We start from the raw sequence: 13,851 nt of genomic DNA on the forward strand, positions 1-13,851 counted from the left end.
ATCTGAGTTGCCCAACGATTCTTTCCTTAGAAAGTTAACATTCAAGCATCCACATGTCGCTACATCATCTTTCCTTTCACCCAGAAGGAAGGATGTCACCCATCTTTCCTTCAAGGGTAGGTTTGCCCTCACAGATGAGCAGGACACCCAACATGGAGATTTTTCTCACCAGTCACCAGGCGGTGCCAGCAGAGGGCAGTGAAATGTTGGGAACTGGCCACATCCCCTGAGCCTCCAAAACTGAGGCCCATTGTGTCTGACATCATTGGAATCTTCCCAGCTTCGTGTACAGAAACTTCCTACCCCGAATCCCTGCACTCTCTCCTCCAACAGGCTTCTCTCCTGTGTCTGCTGATCACCTAGAAAGGAAAGTGTCCACCTGATGGGAACGCTGTGGGCCGGGACAGATTGCTGGCCTCCTCTCCCGTGGCCCATCTGGTCTTGTGTGAGCACTGGATGGCCAGTGATGGTGCCTCACCCCCCCCCCACGGAAGAGCAGAGTCCAAGAATGTGGTTTCCTGCATTCCCAGAGGGTTACACTTGAAGGAACTCTGGGGATTAGTCAAATCCCTACATTCTCCCCATAAACACTCCGAAGCCCAGAGAGCTGACCTGGCCAGCCCAAGGTCACAGAACTAGTTCGTGTCAAGGTTGACGTTAGAATCTGAACTCTGGCCCAGACACACGGAGTGCTGGTGAGGAATGATAATTATGATAACAGGAACAGTAATGATAATGTTTACTGAGTACTCCCTACGTGTGTGCCAGACACTATTCTAAAAGTTTTGCATGCATTAATTCCTTTAATCCTTACCAAAACCTTATGAGAGAGAGATCATCATTATTTCTAATTTACAGATGAGGAGACCGAAACTCAGAGTAATGAAGGGACAGCTAGTGAGTAGTCAAGCCAGGACTGGATTCTGGGAAATGATATTTCAGACCTAGAACTTATAAAACCACTGATGTTTTCACTGCTCTGTGGTAAAATGAAAGAAATAAGGACAGGGCTGTGCATTTTTCGTATAAGCTGGATTTATCCCATTTAAAACACCAACTTTTATTATAATCTCTATTTATTTTAGAATATTAAAAATTCTCTTTTATGAGAAATTAGAGTATATGGGACTTGTTGGCATTCCACAAATTTTGTTTTCTGATAAAAATATATTCTGGAAGCTGTTTATGTATATGAAATTGCAGAGCCTGGAAAGCACTTTCTTGCATTATCTGTCACTTGTGGGAATTCTAGGAGAAATCTTAGTTGCATTTGTTTCCTTTGCCAGTTTCTGGTTCCTGGAATGGGGGAGGGGGCACTTGCAGGGTGGAGAATGACTAAAATTTATTATGTTCTTTTCATCAATCAGGACTCATTTGATGGCAAATAAATAACAAGTACAATGAGTATATATTGGTTAATTTACCTGAGACATTTGGGGATCAGTGATTTGACTTATGTCTTAAATTTTATGGCTTTGCTCTTTACCACATATTGGCTTAATTCTAAGGCTCCATGGGCCCAACATGGCTGCCAACAGCTTCAGTCCTTTCCTGTTTCAAGTTCAGAGGGGAAAAGGATCTCTCTCCCTAGTAGGTCCTATGTAGGATTGTACTTTGATCTGCCTGAGTTACGGTGATCCCTGAAGGAGTCACTACAGCTGGGGGTAGATTTATGCTACTTGGCCAGTTCTGAGTTACATATTATACTCCTGAAGCTGGTGGTGGGATCGGCTCCACTGGCAGCATTTACTCTGATGGAAGGAAGAAGATGGTTCTCAAAAGGGGAAATTATACACTGTTGCCAAAGGAGCAGATGCTTGATCGTTAAGCCAGCAAATGTATGTCACTCACTAGGCTGGGTTCTACTCACTCATCACTTATTTCTTGTAACAGACAAAAAATAACTCACCAATGAAGAAACTGAGGCTCAGCGACACCAATAAATACACAAAAGTTCAAACAGCTAGTCAGAGAAGATCCAGGAATCAAATTCTACTCCAACCAACTTCAAGGGCCAAGCTCTTCAGTTTTTCGTTTTGTAAGTGACTTATCCAATGCATCCCTTTACCATTAAACCTTAATATAAACAAACCACCCTGTGTATTACAATGATGGCATGATTGAGGGACTCAATGACCCTTCCTGGGCACACTTATGGAGGGTTGTGGCACCAGAGACCATTGACTGCTCCCCTCTCCCACTTCAGGAATTAAGAACTCTTTAAACATTTGTTTCCTGCTCTCCTCACCACAGTTGAAAGAACTAAGGTCAGAGGCTACCAATTATGTCTCACTTCGGGGTTGAAGAGAACATATAATCTGGAACAATTCTAGAAGGATGTTGATCAAATAAGGAGACAATGTTTCTTCTATATTTGATTTAGAATTTTCCAGAGTGGTAAGCACCTGGTACCACACCTCCTAGACTCTGTCCTTTAACCTTAAAAAAAGAAATTTGTCCAACTAAGTGGCCAAGAAGTACATTGGAAGAGTAGAATTTCATCACTAATAGACTCAAGAACACCTTCTTGAGTCAGTCTGCCACAAACACCGTCATCACAATTGCCCCACAGCAGCTCCAGGAAATGATTCCCTGAAACGGTAAGTCTGTCCAACCAAAATAAAGTGTTCAGAGTTGTAAACGGTATTCAGTGCTTCATTCAAAATCTAAACCAAGACCATCATTTTGCAGCTCCAGATATCACTAGGCATCCAGCTTTGGGTCATAAGTAAGATTCATAAGTAAGATTTAATAAAGTACAAACCCATGACTGCATTTAATACAAAAGGGATCTGAGATCATTAATATCCAGGTTTACTCAATGTTAAAAATTAATCTTCAGTATTTTCCCCAAAATGTGACCATTTCAAGTGTGAACACTTGGAAAAATGTGAACATTTTGGGGAAAATAATAGTCATGAAATAAAAATATGGAGAGTCCCTCAGAGATGTTCCCCAGAGTGCCTCAGTCAGCCATCAGGCCACACACCACCTCCTTATGGCTCCAGAAAGCAGACTAGGGTCTACTTCTTCCTCCTCACTCTGTCTCTCCCCTTGTCCCTCTAAACGTAGAAGGCAACTGCTCACCAGACATGTTAGTCACACATACCACATGGCTCGAGGATGAACAACTTTTATGTCTCCTCAATTTACATTTCTTCATGGTTTGAAGAAGGGCATCCCAGCTTGAGCCTACACTATATTCACGACTAAACTCAGATATGTATTGGCATGTCTGACAAACTTCATGGGGGACTTACCAAAAAGTAATTGGGAAAACAAAGACTAAGCAAGCACTTCTGGGGAGAGGGCAGATAGCAAGAGAGTTCAAGGCAGCGAGTCATAGTCTTGCTCTCATTTAAAAAAAAAAAAAAAAAGAGTCTTGGATCCTCAAAGTGTCCTGGGCATGGGCAGTAGTGGCCATGCCTGCTCAGAAACAGCAGAAGTGATGGCGGTTCCCAGCAGCAGGGACAAATGCCTGGTGGCAGAGTGGGATGTGGTGTTCAGTGGTGAGCTCCTGAGGCACCTCGTAGTAGCTTCCAAGCAACGGAGCTGGGGCCAGGGCAACAGGAGTGGAAGAGCATGGAGCCATATGGCCACTGCCCAGAACCTTGATCACACGCTTGCTTTTCAGCGTATGGAGCCTCAGAAATGCCTGGGTAGGGAAGGGAAAGAGCAGGGGCCGTGATCCTATACCAGGTACTAGCAAAACAAGGATTATATAAAAAGAGGGTATCAGATGTCCTCCCTTAATGCTTCCAGCTCTGACTTTGAACAATTATATGATTCTCACTCGCTAATGGTTGGGAAAAGAAAGCATCTTCCACCCTTCAAATCTCTGCCCTCAGTCCTCACCAATAGCAAGTTAAGACACCGGAAGACAGGAATAAAAGCGAAATAAAAGCATCCACTCCTGAATAGGACCCCCTTCCCTCACCCTAGCAGGTTCTGTGTGCTACTCCCGCTCATCCTGCCTTCCTGCTCGAGTTCCTCTCCTCTTATACAGTGACCTCTTCTCCAGACTGGCTCTCATCTTGTCCCTCAGCTCCCACCCTTGCCTTGGGCATCCTACGGCATTAGGGTTCCAAGTAAAGGCAATGTTCTCCTTCATGCCTCCAGATCTCACTCCAGCTACTTTCATTGAAAAACAGACATAGGGAGCTTCTGATCTTCCTTTGTCCCGGTCCCCACAAATCCCAAACTCAGGTCCAATGTTACTAAGAGCATTCCAACATTTCATATGTAGACAGCTTACCAAGGAGTTTCAACTTAATGGGATTATTAACATGAAATTATTATTTTTCAAATCCTTCTTTCCATTAGGCTTTGCCAATCACTCTCTCCTACTTCCTAGCAATGACATCTTGGTTCATTCCATAGCTTGCCAGTCACCTTTGATTATTAATATTTCTCCTATTAAAATCTCTAGTATCTTCGCTGATTGCAAATTGTTCATCTCCACTTCCTCAAGATCACAAAACCCATAGTCCTGGAGTGAAGAGTGATCATGTGTTTGGCTCTCAAATAACTTCTCTTTGTAAAAAAAAAAAAAAAAAAAAAAAGGAGGGAGGGCGCCTGGGTGGCTCAGTCAGTAAGCATCCAACATCGGTTCAGGTCATGATCTCGCAGTTTGTGAGTTCAAGTGCCACATCGGGCTCTGTGCTGACCGTTAGGAACCTGGAGCCTACTTTGTATTCTGTGTCTCCCTCTCTCTCTGCCCCTGCCCTGTTAATGCACTCTCTCTCTCTCTCTCTCTCCCTCAAGAATAAAACAAAACATTTTAAAATACAAATTAAAAAAATAACTTCCCTCCTCCCTCTCTCTTCTAGATCTGGCTTCCCTAGCTCCTTAGGAGCTACCTGAGCCAAAATCAAGAGTCAATGGCCCAACCCACTGAGCCACTCAAGCACCTCATGGCAATACTTTTTGATACAATAACTTAACAGTTAGAGACAATGAGAACAGCATGTACACAAACAGCAGCATGACTTACCACACCATTCTTTATTCCTATAAGCTTATTTCATCCACAGGGACTGGGAAATTGAGAATCACAAGTTCTTTCCAGTTGCACAGAATGGAGTCAATCACTTGAGACCTGCAATGACAAAGCTATTCCAAATCTTTAAGAACAACAACACTGCTTTACCCTAGACAAGTGTTCTAAACTATCTTTCCAAACACATCTCTTGCCAATTTTACCCAGACGTTGTTGGAAGTCATCTTAATTGATCTATAAGCCAGAAAGAAATTCTGTGTTAATGGTAAGCCTGATATCTTCTGCGCATGAGTAAAACTGGCCACTTGTTAAGTTTCAGTTCATCTCTCAGGGTGTGGCATCCCTGGGACATTCTTTTATTTTAAATATGTCATCTTGGGAATTTTATAGTCTGGCTTAATCTGACACATAGAAAAGTGAGTGAGTGCTAAAATATTTCTGGCACCAAGTCGGTTACAAACATCAAATGGGCTTATTTGTCTAAAACTAAACATAAAAAGGGGTGCCTGGGTGGCTCAGTTGGTTGGGCATCCAACTTCAGCTCACATCATGATCTCATGGTCTGTGAGTTTGAGCCCCACATCAGACTCTGTGCTGACAGCTCAAAGCCTGGAGCCTGTTTCAGATTCTGTGTCTCCCTCTCTATCTGCCCCTCCCCTGCTCATACTCTGCCTCTCTCTCTCTCAAAAATAAATAAACATTAAAAAATAATAAATAAATAAATAAAAATAAACATAAAAGATTAAAAGCTTTTGTTTACCTATGGTAAATAATTTTCTTAGCTTTTCTGACATACTTGTAGCCATGCTGTTGATAATACGCAATTAGAGGGGCACCTGGGTGGCTCAGTCGGTTAAGTGTCCGACTTCAGCTTAGGTTATGATCTCATGGTTTGTGGGTTCACGCCCCGCCTGGAGCCTGCTTCAGCTTCTGTGTCTCCCTCTCTCTCTGACCCTCCCCTGCTCATGCTCGCTCTTTCTCTCTCTCTCTCTCTCTCTCTCTCTCTCCCCCCCTCTCTCTCTCAGGAATAAATTTAAAAAAAAAACATTAAAATTTTTTTAAAAAAGATAATACGCAATTAGAACACGACTCATGATTCATTTGCCCATGATAGTCATGTGAGAGTCCCTATTTGTGTTTTTTTTAATGACTTCCTATGGAGGTAAAAAGAAAAAATGCAGCGTCTGAATCAGAAGGATGACGGATATTTTCGTAGGTCTAGATTTTTTTCCCTGAAATGGTGCACTAATGAAGGAAGTTATCAGTAAGAATCCCCAGCCCACAATCTATCAAGTTTCCCCTAACACCACGTCACTCTCTAAGCTGCAATGGCCGCCAACTATCTCCCCAACTTGTTTTGTGTGGTTGTTATTACTGTTGTTTGTCCTATGCTACATCCCTGGCAAAGCATGGGGCTCAGCAGCCTTCCCTAGAAGCCACAGGTTCTCTATCTGGACGGCATGTGAGGTTCACCAGGGAACGTTTCAAATCCTGAGCCCCAGACCAATTTATCTCTGGGAATGGGGAGCAAGCTTGGATAGCCTCTAAAGACCCCGGGTGACTTCACTGCACACGGTACACTGGGAACCACTGCTGTACTGTAATTATGCTGAATGTGTGCAGATGAATGTGGTCCAAAGGCAAGAAGTGTTGACTCCCAAACATGAACAGTTCCAAGATGTAATCAAATAAAATTTGCCATAAAGTCTCCCTTGCGTGTCATATACCTATAAATAGTAGCAATGAGTTTCCCTGAGGGTGGGTTTCAAGAAAGCAAAAGGACAGAATTAAGGCTGGGAGAGTGGACCAGGGCCATGTAGCGAAGGGCGGTGAATGCCACAGCAGGATTATGGACACTAAGGGGTCACTGAAGGCTTAGGTGCAGTGATGTGACATGATTGATGAAGGGGATGTTTTAGGAAGACTGGCTGCTAACAATAATAAGATAGATCAGAAAGGGAGAAAATAGAGTCAGGAAGACCAATTAAGAGGCAATTAGGGGGGTGCCTGGGTGGCTTAGTCGGTTAGGTCATGATCTCGCGGTTCATGGGTTTTAGGTCATGATCTCGCGGTTCATGGGTTCGAGCCCCGCGTCGGGCTCTGTGCTGACTGCCAGCTCAGAGCCTGGAGCCTGTTTCAGTCTGTGACTCCCTCTCTCTCTGACCCTCCCCTGCTCACGCTGTCTCTCTCTCTCTCTCCTAGAAATAAATAAAACATTAAAAAAAAAAAAGAGGCAATTAGGGTAGTTCAGAACTGAGGTGGTGAGAGCGCCAGGAACAGAAACGAACTATAATATTGGAGACAAACAAGTTATTGAAGGAAAAGGGGAGAGGTTTGGAAGTTGAGATTTCAAGGCTGGTCAGAGAGGGACCTGGAAGCCAGGAAGAGAAAGAGTTTGAAACTAAGAGGAAACAATTTTCACATGTTTAGTTTGAGGTTACCACGAAATATCTAGGGGAAAGATTTACCAAGCAGCCAAAAATATGAGCTCTGGGCACAGCAGAGAAGACAAGACCAGAATCAGATCTTTCCTGTTCTCAAAGTTCAGAGAGGATTCACAAACAGGTCGTTAGTCACCAGACTCCGGTCCTGAAGGCTAGAGTTATATCTTATCATCTTTTTTTTTTTTTTTTACTGCCAAGACCTGGCAAAATTCCTGGTACTTAATAGATATTCAATAAATGTTTGTCTTTCTGACTGATTCATCTGACATGTATGAAGAGGAAGCCGTAGGAGACTCTGATGAACAATTTTTGCCAAATTCACAGTTTGAACTAAAATCTGCCCTGTTTGCTTTCAGGGGAGTGAAGACCAGTAGACACATGTGAACAAACAGAGGAATGTACTGCCTCAGTCTCCTGGTGGGAGCCACAGAGGACCCCAGGTGATAGCAGACACCAGTGCTGTGAAAAGAAGGCAGTTGGCAGCCACCCAGTGTCCCCGCTGCTCAGCCACGTGAGGGAGGAACACATGGGGTCCCATAACCCACACTTCCCAGGGCTTGACTCTTAAAGGAGCTGGTGGCAGACTCATTACGGATGGAATGACTTAGGATAAACTCTGGATAGAAATTTATCATTGTAAGGAGAACTCCACATAGGGCCAGCTTAGAAAAACCATTGGTACCTACAGAAAAGGCTAAATAGTTGCCATTTCTGGGAGAAATGGCTCCCAATCTGAGAACATGATTCATTGTTCAGAAATGGAATAAATAGTGGCGCCTGGATGGCTCTGTTGGTTGAGTGCCTGACTTCGGCTCAGGTCATGATCTCACAGTTCGTGGGTTGGAGCCCTGCATCTGGCTCTGTGCTGACAGCTCAGAGCCTGGAGCCTGTTTCAGATTCTGTGTCTCCATCTCTCTCAGCCCCTTGTCCGCTCATGCGCTTTCTCTCTCTTTTTCTCTCTCTCAAAAATAAAAATAAACATTTAAAAAAAAATTTAAGAAATGAAATAAATATCACATCATACCACATACGCATTATGCAAATGCATAGGGGCATTGTTATAATTAATAAGATATGCAAATTTTATGCTAAGAAGTTGCCTCATGCTAAAATATTTAGGAACTAATACTTTATAAATTTTTACAACGTCCACTTCATTATTTTCTCTAAAATTTTAAAATTTAATGGTGAGTAATTTCAAAAGTACTATACAATCCTTTTTTAAAATGCCATAAGGGGGCGCCCGGGTGGCTCAGTCGGTTAAGCATCCGACTTTCGCTCAGGTTATGATCTCACGGTTCGTGGGTTCGAGCCCTGCGTCAGGCTCTGTGCTGACTGCCAGCTCAGAGCCTGGAGCCTGTTTCAGTCTGTGACTCCCTCTCTCTCTGACCCTTCCCTGCTCACGCTCTCTGTCTCTCCTAGAAAAAAGCAAAACATTTTAAAAAAAATAAATAAATAAAATGCCATCAGGATTAAGTGTATATTTTATTACATGTAAATTAATTAATTACATTATATTATTAATTGTATAATAATAATTATGTTATATTATCAATTTATTAAATTTAAATGTAAATTAAATTATTAAATATAAATATTTTGTCATGTTTTTTTTTAAAAATCACTTTCTGTCTTCTCTAAAGGGTAAGATTTTTTTTTTTTTTTACCTCTTCTTTATCCCTCTCTTCTTTCCTGGGGATTAACATATGGTATTTTTATGTTTTTGTTTAATATTTTTAAATATGTGTGCATTCAAAACCACCATATATTGTTTTCTGTGGGGTTTCTAATAAATAAATGATATTAGAATGTATGGACCCAACTTGCTTATTGTACTCAATATTATGCTTTAGAGATTTATTCATTTTAACTGCTATAAAGTACCCATTGTTTGAATAACTAGGGTGTATTCGCCCATTCCTTTATTTAGGGTTAGATTGTTTCCTTCTAACCTTTCTTTTACAAGCAAGGTCACAAGGAAGTTCCTTGTACATGTCTTCTTAGCCATATGGGAAAGTTTCTCTACGCTGAAGTGCTATGACACTACGCTAAAATTTTACAGAATCTTAAAATTAGAAGCTTTGCCCAAGATCCTAAGATGATAGACATTTGTTATCAAAGTGAGATGCCTGACCATCATGGCACTATCTAAAAAGTGGTGGCGCTATTCTCACCTTCCAATCAAGTTGAATAAAAGAAAAAAAAAAAAGGTCAGGTTGCTGAGGATGGAAAGAGAATTTGTGATGAGAATTTCTTGTAAGTCCCGTCCTTGCCTGTGAACGCCCATCAAGGGAGAAGTAGGTATGCGCTTCTCCCCTCAATCCATTGAGTAGAATGGAAGGGCTTAATTTGTGACTTCTGTAGTATACAGGGCACAGTGGACTGGGCCCAACTCCTGTCCAAATAATAGAAAGGGCTACGATGAACTTGTTGTTAATGGGTAAGCCAAAGCAGGGAGACTGCATCAGCCTGTACTAATCATGACCCCTGCTGAATGCCAGCTCTCAGAGACTAATGGGGGCCCATTCTACTATTTTTCCTTGAGGAGCTCAGAGCGCCACCTGGTGTTGGGTCTCCAGGTCGTCAGTGGTTGAGGGCTGATTCCAGGGGATTCGCTGTCCCACTCTTCTGGTTTTCTCATGGCGGGTGGGCTCCTCAGAGAGTTTGCAGGTGTTCCCAGCAAGCAGTCTTCAGTCTGTAGAGGTGAGCTCTGAGGGCACATAAGCAGAACACACACCATCTGCACAAACCAAGCCAGTAAGGGCCACACGGTAAAGAGTTTAGGTAAAGATTTGGGCCACTACACCAGGCAAGCAACACAAACCAGCTTAATTGCTGACCAAGCAGGAGCGGAATCCAGGAAAGGTGGTGGAAAAGAGAAGACTGAGGGTATAAAGTAGGGCATCAAGACCCACTCTACCAGTGGGACCATCAGGCAAGAATCACTGACCTCTTCTTACCTTATATCTTTCAAGACATCACAACTGGCTGCAAACTCCACTTTGCAGAGGACTTGTTCTTCTCTGAGAAGAAATTAGAATAGCATATTCTTATAAAAATAAAAAATGGAAACTCTATATTATACTAATGGAGCCTAAAATAAGGGAAGGACATGTTTAGAACTGAGTGGTCACAAGGAGGAGACTGCGTTGGATCTGAATCGGGCACATCTCAGATTCCCTTGCCTGCTTCCCGGATCATGCTGCCACATCTGGCGGCTGACATGAACTTGTCCTGTGTGTGCCTGGACCTCCCCTTCACACTGTCACGTGGCCCAGACCGTGAGCCACACATATGTAGTTTCTGGCTTCCCCCACCACTTCCAGATGCAAAAGAAACACCCCAGTGTGGAACGTAGATCTGGCATCCCAAACGCCTACTGGGAGTTCAGATGACTCAGCCTAGAAGTTGAGCAGGAGATGGGAGGAGCCAGAGGGCCCAATGTCCCTCCTTCCATCCCATTGACTGCTGTGAGGCAGCCTGATCGCTGAGCACCCTCGAAGGCTCTGTAGCCTTCGGTATAAGCAAAGGCCAGTGTAGTAAGTCCTACTTACCCTGCTCCACATCTCCCCCTACCTCTGTTCTCTCTCCCTCCTTCCAGCTGCCCTGGGTCTTCACTTCCCAAATAAAGCCTCAGCACTTTCAATCCCAGGGTCAGGACCTGTGTTTTAGAAAACCTGGCTAACTGCACAGCACTTCCCAGGATCACTATAAACTCAATGGTTACCTGGAAAGGTTTCAGATCACATCGATGCTATGGATTGAAGCCCCAAACCCACACACTGTAAGCTGATGATTAAGAATTCTCAGATGTTCTTTTAAGTAGGCTCCATGCTGGGCCTGGAGCCCAACACAGGGCTTGAACTCAAGACCCTGAGATCAAGACCTGAGCAGAGATCAAGAGTCGAATGCTTAACCAATTGAGCCACCCAGGCACCCCAAGAATTCTCAAATTGTTTTTAATGTTTTCATTTTGAGAGAGAGAGAGAGTGAGCATGAGTATGGGAGGGGCAGAAAGAAAGGAGACTCAGAAACCAAAGCAGGCTCCAGGCTTTTAGCTGTCAGCACAGAGGCCGATGTGGGGCTCAAACCCATAAACCACCAGGTCATGATCTGAGCTGAAGTCGGATGTTTAACCTACTGAGCCATCCAGGCACCTCTGGAATTCTCAGATTTTAAAAATTACTGTTCCATTCAACACTTCTCCAAGACTGGAAGATTGGTAAATCTCATTCAGTGGGGATATTTTCTTTCACACTGAACAGGATTGAGTTGCTCAGTGGACCTCTCTCCTTTCTGGTGCTGGGCTAACTCTGTTTCCTTTCCCAGAAGTGACCAAAGAAAGCTGAGGCTCTAAGGTGCAAGGTGAACTCTGGGAAACCCAGAGCACCATGGCTCACTCACTCCTGGGGAACCATGCCTTCTGGACATCTCTGGTCTCTAAATGTTTCTCCTTTTTTTTTTTACTGCATGTTTTTAAGAAGTGGTTTCCTTTTGTTTGATATTCAACATTTTTAAGTATCTTGACCTGGAAGGTTCTCTTGTGATATCTAGTCCACAGTGTTTCCTGCAAAAACATTTTGGAGGATATTTTTTAAATATTTTTTTAAAAAATTTTAAATAAGCACACTCCTAAAAAAAGTTGTGAGTGCTATAAGATTTTTCCAGAATTATTTAAGATAAATTGCCAGCATGAGATACCACCTCACACCTGACAGAATAGCTAATATTAACAACATGGGAAACAACAGATACTCAGGATGCAGAGAAAGGTAAACCCTCTTACACTGTTGGGGGAATGCAAACTGGTGCAGCCACTCATGGTCGTTCCTCAAAAAGTTAAAAATAGAACTACCCTGTGACCCAGCAATTACACTGGGTATTTACTCAAAGGATATAAAAATACTGATTCGGAAGGACACATGCACCCTGTTTAGAGCAGCGTAATCAGCAATAGCCTAACTACGGAAAGGGCCCAAAAGTCCATCGACTGATGAATGGATAAAGAAGATGTGGCATGGGATGCCTGGGTGGCTCAGTCAGTTAAGCGTCTGACTTCGGCTCAGGTCATGATCCCACAGCTCATGGGTTCGAGCCCTGCATCGGGCTCTGTGCTGACAGCTAGCTCAGAGCCTGGAGCCTGCTTCAGATTCTGTCTCCCTCTCTCTCTGACCCTCCCCTGCTCATGCTGTCTCTCTCTCAGAAATAAATAAAAAGAACATTAATAAAATCTTTTTAAAGATGTGGTATATACAGATAGATAGAAGTGTGTAGAAGTATTGAATGGAACAGTAATATATACATATATATACCACATTTTCTTTATCCATATATATGTATTGTATTTATCATATATATATATATAAAAAAATATATATATATAAACACACACACACACACACACATAAAATTGAATATTACTCAGCTAGCAAAAAGAATGAAATCTTGCCATTTGCAACAACATGGATGAAACTAAGTGAAATAAGTCAGTCAGAGAAAGACAAATACCATATGATTTCACTGTATGCAGAATTTAAGAAGCAAACCAGATGAACATAAGGGAAAGAAAAATAAGAGAGAAGGAAGCAAACCATAAAAGAGATTTTTAACTCTAGAGAACAGAGAGTTGCTGGAGGGAAGGTGGGTGGGGAACAGGCTACATGGGTGACGGGTATAAAGGAGGGAACTTGTGATGAGCGCTGGGTGTTATACGTAAGTGAAGAATTACTAAATTCTACTATTGAAACCAATATCACACTATATGTTAACTAAAATTTAAATAAAAACTTGAGACATTAAAAAAAATAAGTTGCCAGCATGATGCTTATCCCCACATGTTTTAGTCTGTGTTTCCTGTGGTAGAAATGGGGATAATTCTCTTAGGAAACCTCATATAACCATCAAAATCAAGAAATTAACAATGATACCCTAGTCTCCAGACTCTGCTCAAATTTTTCCAGTTGTACTGATAACGTCCTTCATGGGAAAAGGATCCGCTTAAGAGTCATTTGCTTTTTATGCTCTTTTAATCTGGAACAGTTCCTTTCTTGCCTTGACAACTTCGATGATTAAAGGCTAGTTGTTTTGTAAAATTCTCCTCAGTTTGGGTTTGTCTGATGATTATGCATCCTTGGCAGGAATATCCTAGAAGCGAGGCCGCATTATTATTATTGCGTTTTTCCAGATGGCACACAATTTTAGCGTCTCAGTACTGATGAGGTCCAATTTTGTTCACTTGATGAGACTGTGTCCTCCAGGCCACTCCACTGCAGTACCTCTTTTTTTGTTTTGTAATTAATAAGTATTTTGTGGGAATTTTTAAATCATGTAAATTTCCCCTTGCTCATCAAAATTTCAGTGTATTCATTTGGTGACCTCTGTTCACATACATGCATTGTGTTGTAGACT

General features: G+C 42.4%; 1 long non-coding RNA gene across 1 annotated transcript; it reads left to right on the forward strand.

Moving 5' to 3' along the window:
• The first annotated feature begins 546 nt into the window (after nt 1-546).
• Nucleotides 547-2,317, forward strand: LOC120224266. The gene is made up of 2 exons (XR_005526511.1): nt 547-2,038; nt 2,254-2,317. It is a non-coding gene; the product is annotated as an uncharacterized LOC120224266 (long non-coding RNA).
• Nucleotides 2,318-13,851: the final 11,534 nt, after the last annotated feature.

This window comes from Hyaena hyaena, unplaced genomic scaffold (genome assembly GCF_003009895.1).
Source record: "Hyaena hyaena isolate Hyena2069 unplaced genomic scaffold, ASM300989v1 scaffold_1152, whole genome shotgun sequence".
Classification (NCBI taxonomy): Eukaryota; Metazoa; Chordata; class Mammalia; order Carnivora; family Hyaenidae; genus Hyaena; species Hyaena hyaena.